Source organism: Neltuma alba, unplaced genomic scaffold (assembly GCF_004799145.2).
Source record: "Neltuma alba isolate B1F8T4 unplaced genomic scaffold, ASM479914v2 tig00011767_pilon, whole genome shotgun sequence".
Taxonomy (NCBI): Eukaryota; Viridiplantae; Streptophyta; class Magnoliopsida; order Fabales; family Fabaceae; genus Neltuma; species Neltuma alba.
In genome coordinates, this window is record NW_021636391.1 from 1 (window position 1) to 11,326 (window position 11,326).

Genomic DNA, 11,326 nt, shown 5'->3' on the forward strand with positions numbered 1-11,326 from the left:
GAGCAGAAATTTCCAAATGCAGATCTTTGGCGCTGCGCCTTTTGCGAAGGCTCTAGTTTGATCCCAAAGATAGGCCAACTGCTGAAGAGGTATCTATTTTTCTACTATTTCATGTTACCTTTGTTTCTTTCCAGTATGGATCTTGTAATGGAAAAGAATGTTTGTTTGATTTAATTTTGAAAACAAAGACATTTTGCTTGTGTGTTTGGCAGGCACTAGCTGATCCTTATTTCAAGGGCTTGTCCAAAGTGAGAGAGAACCTTCTTGTCAGTCAATTTCAAAGTTGGAATTTGAGTTTGAGAGGCGAAGGTTGACAAAGGAGGATATTAGAGAATTAATATATCGTGAAATACTGGAATATCACCCTCAGATGCTTAAAGATTACATAAATGGAACTGAAGGCATTTTCTCTATCCTAGGTCTGAAATATGATTTATTGCGGATTATACATGATGTCTATTACCTAGTTTATGAATATAATATTGATGTTTATATGTGATAGATATAATTTATTGGTACATATTCCTTGCAGTGCATAGGCCAATTCAGAAAGCAATTTGCTTATCTGGAGGAAAATGGTGGCTCAGTGACTCCTCCAGAAAGGAAGCATGCCTCCCTTCCGAGGTAAGATTAATCTGCACTTATCATGGCTAATGACTTCCTCTTAACTGTATCTTTTCTTCTCGGTTCTATATATTGTGTCTTGAGTGTAGTTGCCAGTCTAGTTGTGGGGAATGCTTAGGACTTGTTGGGTTCTGATTAAAGTTTCTTCCATGTCATGAGGGTTAAAGAGATTGTGGGTGTTGATGGTTTACTGTATGGTGGAGGTAAGGTCAAGGGAAGATCTATTTGCATAGCTATACTGTTGTTTGGGCCTTTGGGGCTTGTGTACAGTACTTGCAAAATAAGGATTCTTGGGTTTGATGGATTCTAGGGCAGGTCTGTCGACGATCATCTAAGCATCAAACAGTCAAGAAGACAGCCAATAGTCAAAACTTCACATCATTTGGTTCATTATTAGTGCGCAACAACCTAACCAGCCTGATGTAACACACCCGCACTGCAGACACAGCAGGAAAGAGGCAGAAATATAGAACAGAGAGAGAAAGGAGGTGGATTTCTTAACGGAGATGGTGAGCAAGAGGAGGGACAGAACGTAGGAGGGGCTTAGGCAGAGAAATGAACGGAGAGATATGACTAGAAGGAGGGAGAATATGAAGAAACTGGAGGGGCATGAGAAGGAAGGGAGAAGTGAGAAAAGTAAGGGTGCGGGTTTTTTTTTTTTTGGGGGGGGGGGTGGGGGGGGAGGGGTGTAGCTAAACCATATCAAAATTGATTTTCATTATCATCCTAGTCTCGTTCCACGTGCTGCATTGTCGCTATTTATAGAAGCCACTGTAAGGTTTACTTCTTATGAAGCAAACATCCCACTTGCAGCTCATTTGATACATCATTAAACAACCCCACTTGCCAAATAAAGTAAAATCAGAAAGTAATCAAATATAAAAGTGAGATAGATTTTCTTCTATAGGAGGTTTCTTCAAAATGTAAGAGTAAGGCGTATCAATTCTTTTATTCCATCACAGCTGCTTATTCTCATAAAAGCAGCCCAAAGTCCCTAACTTCGTGTTTGTTCTATGGCTCATTTTATATGAAACCTCAAAGTGGCTCTATTTTATCATAATCCACCATATACTAATTCCATTCATTTAATGTCCCTTTCTTTGGTGTCGTTGAGATTGGAATTTCTAGTCTATCTGTTTCTATTTCTATATACATGAAGATTTTTGAAATCATCATATAATAATCCAGAAACTGTGATAGAAAAGAAAAAGGGAGTTTTGTGATGATTTTGAAAGTTTACTTCATTAGTAATTTTGGATTTAAAGTAACATATGGGCCAGTTTTTTTTTTTGGGCCCCCCCAAGAAGTGATTTTGTGGGGGGAGATTGGAGAGTATGGGAAGGAAAAACCTTGAGGAAATAACCCCCTTTTTTTATTTTAAATAAACTGGCCCTTAAATTGCATTTTCACTTAATAAATTCTAATTGTGAAGTTATGAGGTATTTCAATCAGGTCCAATTTTAAAGCCTTGTTAAACTAGCAAACTCTTTAAGCTTTCTGTCTTCTTTTTTTTTTTGGCTGCTTCCTGCACCAGAATTCTTTCTTAATTGAATGTTTTCTGATCCGTATACCATCCATATGATTAATAAATTTGCTTTTTATCCCTTTCGAAGGCCTGCTATTTACTCGGCTACGGTCCCTCTTAATACAAAGCCAAATTTCAATTTGTACGAGAAACAAACAAAATGCAGAAGAGGCATATAAGAGTTTAAGAGAAGCTGAATCAAATGCTGGAAGTCAATGGAGGGGTTCCCGGCCTCCGCCAAGAGCGCCAGCAGGTATAACCTGTAGTTAATGTGTTGATTGCTTATTTTTTCCTTAATATTTAGATGAAATGAGAAATCTATCCGGCGAAGTAAGAAAAGTATACACATACGAGAACAACAAATTATCCTAACTTCCGAGCGAACTGGGACTCCATAGAAGGAAGCCGAGGGTTGAGAATAACAAAGATGCCATGAAAATAACCATCCCGTTGGGTTAAAATTTGTCATCACACTCCAGCCTTGAGCACCTGTGTGCCTAATACCTGGTCCCTCCGAAACTCTGATGTGTACGAATATAAATGAACAGAAATTCGATCATTAATTAATAAAGCATTTGTCTTGACGCGCATGTGCGTGTAATTCTTATAAAAATATCAATTTCACACACAATATTCAGCATAATAAATACGTCCGCAATTTTTAGCTTGATTTGAGTGGGGCGTTGGGAACATATGCTGGTCTTTTTATGGAAGAAGCCACGGTTTTCTTCTTCTAATCTCTCCTTGAGGCCAAGGTGAAGCTTAGAGGGCTGGGAAATGATGGCCATAGCTAATGGATCCATCATATTCAAAATGAACTAGTTAGTGACATTCTATATTCTTAATAAGCTCTTTCTATTGTTTGCAGAAAAGAAAGAAAAAAAAAAAGTGTGCTGGTTCTATTGTTTATTGGCTTGTCTATCTACATTATTAACTGCTTTTATCAACGCTTCCCACAGCTAAGCCCGGGAGAGTGGTAGGCCAGTTGTACCTTACGAAAACGGGAGAATCGCAAATACTTTTTATGATTCAAGGATCTTTTATCAAAATGCTCTTCCCCAAGTGGCTGGTTCTCCTCACTGCTTTTTCAGACCTCAACCGACAAACTCACAGAAGACTGTATCAGAGATACACCAGGTTTTTTCACAATGCAAGCATCAGTCCCATTCCAGCAGTGTCACCACCTAGCCAGACCTGCAATTGACCTCAACTCGAACCCATACCAACAACAAACCACCATTGACCGGTTTGATAATCCCATGATTACAGTTGATACGAAGCTGCAGCAGGCACAATCTCACTTTGGTGCAGTTGGCGCTGCAGATGTGGCCATCGCAGCTCATAGACATTCTGGTGCTGTTCAGTATGGATTGTCATAGGTTAAGGAGTTTTGTGAAAGGTGCTATGCTTTTCATGTCAGGAGTTGGATGGTAGGAGGTTGATTAAATCATTAAACAGGTTTAGGTTTTTTTCTTCATTTTCCTTTTTCCCTTTTCGGTTCTTGAGGTTGCAGTTCTTGTATAAATATACATGTACATTTAATTGATAATGAGAAATCAATTGTTCCTCTCAATCTTGACTTGATGATCTTCTATTGTCTTGAGGACACCAACATGCACAGATAGATAGACGCACATGCGCATGCGTACACTTACATATGATTGTACACACATATACATGGAAGATGGAACATATCAGCTCAATTTTATGGGCAGAAATTGTCATTGATATCTGTTCATCTGCAACTATAACACATCTGAATATTCATAGGCAAAGCCTATTCTTTTGTTTTTAGAAGCCTAGGCGTCAAGCCTGACGGAAGATTAATTTAAAATCACAAATGGAGAAACTGTGAGAAGTCCGTTGATAATATATTCACTCGGTTTTTTCTTCATTTCCATTGCATTGTTGGATCCTCATGGCCTCTAGATAGGATTTTCCCTGGAGTTCACGACTAAATAGGCCTCTGAAGTATTCATCTACTCTATTCTTTTGAACTTTGGTGGAGTATGGTCAGTGACCAAGCTTGGTGAAGGACCTATCTCTGCATCATATCTTGGACTATAAAATGTAGCAATGGAAAGTCTCTCTCTCTCAGAGTTTACCATTGCTCGGTGCTCAATACTTCGGTATGTCCCATTGGTTATGATCTGCCATATAAAATATGCAGAAAAAGAAAAGAACTTATGTGGGTATGAGACTCATTGAAAAATTTGGCAAAAAGATGCATATGCCTCTTTAATTCAGTAATAAACTCTTCAATTTGGAGATCGAAAGATTGATTTTCACTCTCTCTTTTCTAGTGCAATTTAATCCTAGTTATAAATGACTTTTGTAACATGGATTCAGCCTGTGAATGCACTTTAGGTAAAATGGAGGGATAGAGAGAGGAGTGGTAGGTCCCATTTTTGAAGTTGTGGGTCCCACTCCCTGTTTATCCTTCTGCACATTATCTATTTTCTGTGTTATACCTCTAGTATGTCTCCAATGTTGAGAACGAATGCATTAGGGAGAGGCCTAACAGGTACCCACATGCCATCTTTTCTAATCTGAAGGCCTTCTACTTCATTGAGCTGCAGAAGAATGGTGAGACCTACAGCATCAGAATGGGTGTGAGACCAATGACTTTGTGAGGCTGAGGACATGGTGGATAATAGTTCATCCTCATTGATTGCATTCCTTCTTTAAATAACTCTCTCATTTCCATGCTTTCCATCTTCAGGGCTTTTTCCATTTGTCCATAATAGCCACTGCTAGATTTTTCATCTCAGCTGAGTATAGTTCTAGAGTTTCTCTGTATTCAAAACTTGATTCAGCATTAAATCAAGTAGCTGATAAGGAATATATGTAGATTATCTATTGGGCATGCAAAATATTTATGAGAAGGAAATGAGATCAGAAATGGCTTTTATGTCCTATGCATTTGCACAAAGCTTGAAATGAGCCAATATTGTCATAGCTTGTAAATAGTGTGGCTTCCTCCATGTTGACTAGCAAAGAAAAGGAGATAAGGAAAGAAAAATGTGAGGAGGAGAGACAAAATCCCCCGTCAAACCTAAAAACAACTCTTGAGGTAATCAATTTTTTCCTACGAAGAAATATGCATAATCTATCTATAGAGAGAGAGAGAGAGAGAGAGAGATGAGAGAGAGAGGAGAACTGAAAGGAAGAGGGAGTTGGGGAATAGGTGAGGCTTCCTCAAATGGACTGGAAGTGTATTGATGAAGAAAAGGTCACCCCAATCAAGCTTTTGATCTTCACTCACAACAAAGGCTTGTCCAAATCCCTCCACATCATCTTCTCTCTGCCAAAACTTGTTCTTCTCTGACATTCCCAGATTGAAGAATTCATGTGTCTCCTCCTTCATCTTCTCCACCAACCGCGACCCCACTCCATGATTCACCAACTACACCAATTATTTCAGTCGTCAATCAATATTCTGTTCATTTTTCAATTCCATCGTTATCTTAAATCAAGCAAATTCATTCATTTAGTCCTTTCTTTCTTTCTTTCTTGTTTATTAATTTAGATTGTAATGCAAGTGAAGTATAACTGACAAAGATGAGGGAGAGATATAGAGAAAAGAGACCACCTGGAAGAATCCCAGTTTTTGCAAGCAAGGTGAAGCTTAGCAATTCTTCAGAGCTGGCTGATTCCTCAGTGATCAATCTCTGCATATCAATCACTGGGATTTCTGGCAAATCATCTGACTCTGAAACAATAATTTCTTGTTGTTGATCAGGACGAATATATCTGTCTGGAATCTCAGTGATCTCCTTCTTTGCTAACTCTTGAACTGACGGAACAATCAGAGAATTCCATTTTGGCTTCGCTGCTTCTTCCATGGCCTTCCCTGACATCTCACCAACCCTTGACCCTTCTTTCTATCAATACTAGATGTTAGCCTTTATATTACACGGACTTTTGAAGGTGCTTTGCACCATGTATAATCTTTGTATTTTTGGCTGAATATTTATAACCTATGTATCTGTATTGCGTTGTCCTCTGTGAGTCTGACTTTTAGCTTCTTGAGGGTCCCGCTGTTCCTATCATCCAATTCCCGTCACTTGCTTTATGGCCGTCCATGGATTGTAGAAACTTGCATTTCAGAGAGGCGGGGTTACAATATTTTGTTTCAATAGTATCATGTAATCATCGTGGCTGGTCCAAGAAAATAAGTGGTTGGATTGTTATTCATTAAGAAAATCGTGTGGGCGTTATGATTAGATTGATCATAATTATTGATTGATTTGAGAAATAAAATACTCTATCCAGTTTTAATATAAAACTCATTTTGTAATACAAAATAAAAATTAAACTATAAAGTACCTCTAATATTAACGACCGGATGAATATATTTTTTTAGAAGGCACCTTTTTGTTGCCTTACTTTTTTTTTTTTGAATTAGAGATGCAGCCTAACAATTTAGGGTTCATTTAAATTGGTTAGTGGAAAAAGTATCATATTTCAATTTGACTTTTAAAAAAAAAAGAGAGAGTAAAAATTAAATTGGGTAATATAATTTATGTTTGGATTGACTTTTATAAAAATTAGTTTGTAGAGTAGAAAAGTTGGTTGGATTATGATTGGATAAGTAAACTTAGTTTGTAAAATGATCAAAATGAGTAAACTTTTGTTTAAATAAAAAAATGATTAAAATATGAATTTTAAAATATAATAATTTAATAAAGGAAAAGTTATATTTAATTAATAAAATATATTTAAATTAGAAATCACAATAATATGAAAATTTTTGAACCAAATAATATTACATAAGTAATTGAATGATATACTCTATACAATTTGTGTAAATATAAATAAAAAATAATATTAAAAATTAAAAATATTAAACAAAAATATTAAAAATAAATAGCTAAAAACTGATTGGGAAACACAAAAAACATATAAAGAAAAGTATAAGAACAACGTCGTAACATAAGGGTAAAAATGTTTTTTAATTCCAAAAGACTGTTTTGCATAAGTTATAAATAAGTTTTAGATGCTTTTCTAATTATGCTTAAAAAAAATAACTTTTGACCCATAAGTCACTGTTACAAATAGCTCCTAAATTTACAAACTCACTTATTATACTTATAAACTATTTTTCCCCCGTAAATGCCCCACCAAACAGGCACTTGGTATTATGATAAGATTACGCCGTGACCTATTACCTGCCAGGCTATTTAAATGCCACCAGATTATAAGACTAACCCTGATGTGTTGCCTAACTTTTTTAAAAGGACTAATGAACCTACTCTTTCGCTAACGCTTACAAATGCTAGAAACATTTTAACTAATTATCTTAAATTTTGGGAGGGGCGATTTTAATTAATTGCCTTTCTTGTATAAGGTTTGCGTGTTTGATGATGAAGTTGGCATAAAATATTTCTAGTGTTGTTGAGATCAAGAAAATGTTTGGAAACACTCAAAAGAGCTTCTTAAAAGCACTTTTCTCTGCAAACGAGACAAATTCTTTACATATTTACTTCGTACACCTCTCAATCATGAACGTCCCCACATTGTTATGTGGCCATATTATTCATGTTATTACTTTGAATGAGATATTAGCATCTTTGCATTATTATTATTAGAAAAGGAAGAGAGGAAGCCTAAGTCAAACTCCAATTTTAAATATAAGATCTATTTAATTAATTTATAAAAATTAATAAATTAGTTAAATTAACAAGGAGACATAAGGATTGAGGCATATTGTGAAATTAATGAAGATAATATACAAAATAAATTTTAATTGAGAGGTAAAGTGGATCAAAGTTTTTTATAATTAGAAACAAATTTTGTTGATAATGTATAAATGAAAATAAAAAATTAAAAAATACAGAAAATGCAAGTAAAATGTAAATCTGGGCAAATTTAAAATATATATCCAGAAAAATTTAAAAACGGGAAATTGAGATTAAAGATCCATTGAAAACATATTGTGGGGAAAAGATCTAAATTGTAGAATATAAAAAAAAATTGCCGAAACGCAAAAGATAAATACAGATTTTGTTCAGGTTATTTTCCCTAAATGTCTTTCATTATGTCTATAATCCCATTTTTCCACAAAATTTTTTTCTATATATTAATTATATTTTATACTATATATAATATTAATTTTAGGGATTATAATTTAAAAAATAATCTTATTGCATTTAAAAAATTAAAGCGTAATTTTATTAAAAAATTAATTAATATTTATTATTTTATTATAATTTTTACATTTATTGGTTATGTGGGTTATTTAGTGGAGCCTAAGAGACAAAGGCACAACTGATTGGGGCCTCAAAAGGTGTTTAAGAGATTGTGCCAAAAATTTAAACTCAGTCCTCTAACATGGGGCGTGGATGTAGCCTTTAATTTTTATATTTGTTTCAATTGATCCTTCATTTGATATGCATCAAATTTTGCAAATAATATTATAATTAGGAAAAGTAGGAAAAAAAACCGTCAAAATAAAAAAATTACAAATAAGAATCCACGACAACATGACTATGGGTTTTGACAAAATTTTTTGGAAACCGGTCTTTGTGTGCAATTTTTCTGTTTTGGCGTTTTTTTGTTGCCATTTTTCCTTATAATTATGATCGGGAAAAAAATCCGTTTAGTTTAACGTTATAAATATAATCATCAAATTCAAAAATTATTTGTACCATACTACTACTATGTTACTACACTATTAACGTATAAAACAATCTTAAAATATAACACCATCTAAACCCTTTTGATTACTTAGTGATTGTTCTTCATCATTTCTTTTCTAAAATTCACACAAGATCAATATAATAATTAATTTAAATTTCATTCAATAGAACATAGGGCAACAACAAAACTTTAGGTGCAAAATCTTTGTGCTAAGAAAAAGAGCTAAACAAATAAACAAGAACAGACCTAAAGACACAGAAAGGAACTCATTGAAGACAAAAGGCAAAGAGACAAATCAATGCATCATTTGGCAATTCGCAATAGTCAATCAGAAGGGTAAAGCCCATAATTTTATGATATAACTATTACCCTACCAGTTCATTTTTATAAGATACAATTGTAAAATATGTCATGTTTCTATGTAGGGTTAATACAATTTTTTGTCCTTTAGTTTACTTTAATTTTGGTTTTAATTTCTCAAATTTCAAATTATAGGTTTTGATCTTTTAAGTTTCTTTCCATTTAAAATTAGTTCTCATAATTTAATAAAAACTTGGGACTATTTTATCCTTTGAGAACCAAAATTCATAGCTTGAAATTTAAGGGACTAAAACTAAAATTCATATAACTTAAGGGACCAATGATTATATTAACCCTTCTTTTTATAAGATACATTTAGATATTATACTCTTTTGGTCCTAAATATAAAACATATTTTCTAGTGTAATTTATACTACAAAATGGGTCCTATATTTAGGATTGGAGGAGTATTAGATTTTGTGTTTTGATTTCCCATTTACCCCCTAATTCCCACATGTTCTCACTCCATCACATAAAGGGAATATTTTTTGCAAAAAGGTTGCATTTTTTTAACATATTTATTATTTTCAACAAATTTTAACTAACATTTCAAACAACATAATTTAGTTAATTATCTCTTATAGTAAAAGAGAACGGAGGGAGTAAAATATAACCATGGTAAGCAAAATTAAATAAACAATCACTACTTCACAAAAGGCTCTTGGACTTGGGAGCTTTATTTATTACATCCAAACTTCATATACATGACAATACATATATTTCTTTCATCCTCTTACTATATGCTATAAGGATGAATCACTTGCCCCCTCAATTATTCCACTTAATATAACTTTAACAACCCAAACATTAAACAACTCGATTCACAAACTGTAACTGTGTAATGACAATTATGCCCTCTGAAACTGAACAGGAAGAGCATTACCATCCAGAGCTGCCAGAAGCATCCCATTCAGAACCATAGTACCAACAAAGCTACAATCTAAGTTACAATATGGACACACATCCGTAGGACACCATTGAATGTAATAGGTTCCTCGGAACTGTGTCCCCACAATCTGAAAATAGTACGTATAATTGCCACTACCATAGCCACTACCAGCCATGATAAGCCTTCTTCCACTTATCGGGTCCGTCTGGCCCACCATCCATCTTGCTGATTGACCACATACTGTGCTGATGCTAAACGTCAACGTGGAGTCTGTATTTTCTGTCACATAGCTGGTTCCGGTGTATGGCTGGATGGTCACCGGCAAGCCTAGCCCTTGGTAGTTGGATTGCTGGCCGACGTTGAGAGGGCAGGTGTTTGTTGAAGTTGATGACAGTGAAGCCGCCGCCGCCGGAGTTTGATCCCGCAGGCACAATGTAGTACCTAACTCCACTTTGAATAGGATTGCCGTACCTATCGACCACCTCGCCGGTGGTGTTTTGTATTTCGGATAGGGCTAACGTGGCCATCATCATGAGAAGGCATGCAAGGCAAAGGACTGAACTTGAAGACAATTTCATATTGATGATTCTTTGTGATTATCGATGATTTTGGTATGTGAGATTGTGTGTTTAGCAGAGAACGGATGAGGTATTTATAGGGACATGGATAGGGTTTGCTTGTGATGAATCGTATGTAAACGTAACATCACACCTTAATTTGAGTTTAAATAATGCTCAACCGAAGTTTTAATTTTTCTTTATGGAAAACTCAAATCTTTTTGACAAATTTAGGGTTTTTTAAAGATTAATCTTGGCATGTTAACTTATGGTTCAGAACTTTTTAGATGTTATGGAGCTATTTATTGAGTGGTTTTTACTTTTTAGCACTCCCTCTTCTGATTCTATATATAAGAAAACTTTTTTTTTCTAAAGCTATGGCTTCTGTCTATTTAATTTATAAGTGATACTGATTAATAGTTTGTCTGAAATTTACATAATTTTGTTATTTGTATCCAATAAAAAGAAGTATAACTATGGGACAAAATATATTAAAAAAAATTTTTGCCATGAAAATTTTAAGTATAGGCTAACCTTAATTGGGATGAATATATATATATATATGTTTTTAGTTCGTGAATTACTATAATATCATAGTTGCCATTTGTTGTGGATAAAGCAATTTTCGGTAATATTACCATTTTTCATGATAAATAATATTCATAGTTAATGCAATATTAAGTTATACATACGGGGATATTTATATTATAATGCACATTACATTATAAT

General features: G+C 34.3%; 2 pseudogenes; one reads left to right on the plus strand and one right to left on the minus strand.

The window, feature by feature from the left end:
- Nucleotides 1–6: 6 nt before the first annotated feature.
- LOC114717670 (mitogen-activated protein kinase 19-like) lies at nt 7–3,633 on the plus strand (annotated as a pseudogene).
- Nucleotides 3,634–3,829: 196 nt separating this feature from the next.
- LOC114717679 (protein SRG1-like) lies at nt 3,830–6,080 on the minus strand (annotated as a pseudogene).
- Nucleotides 6,081–11,326: the final 5,246 nt, after the last annotated feature.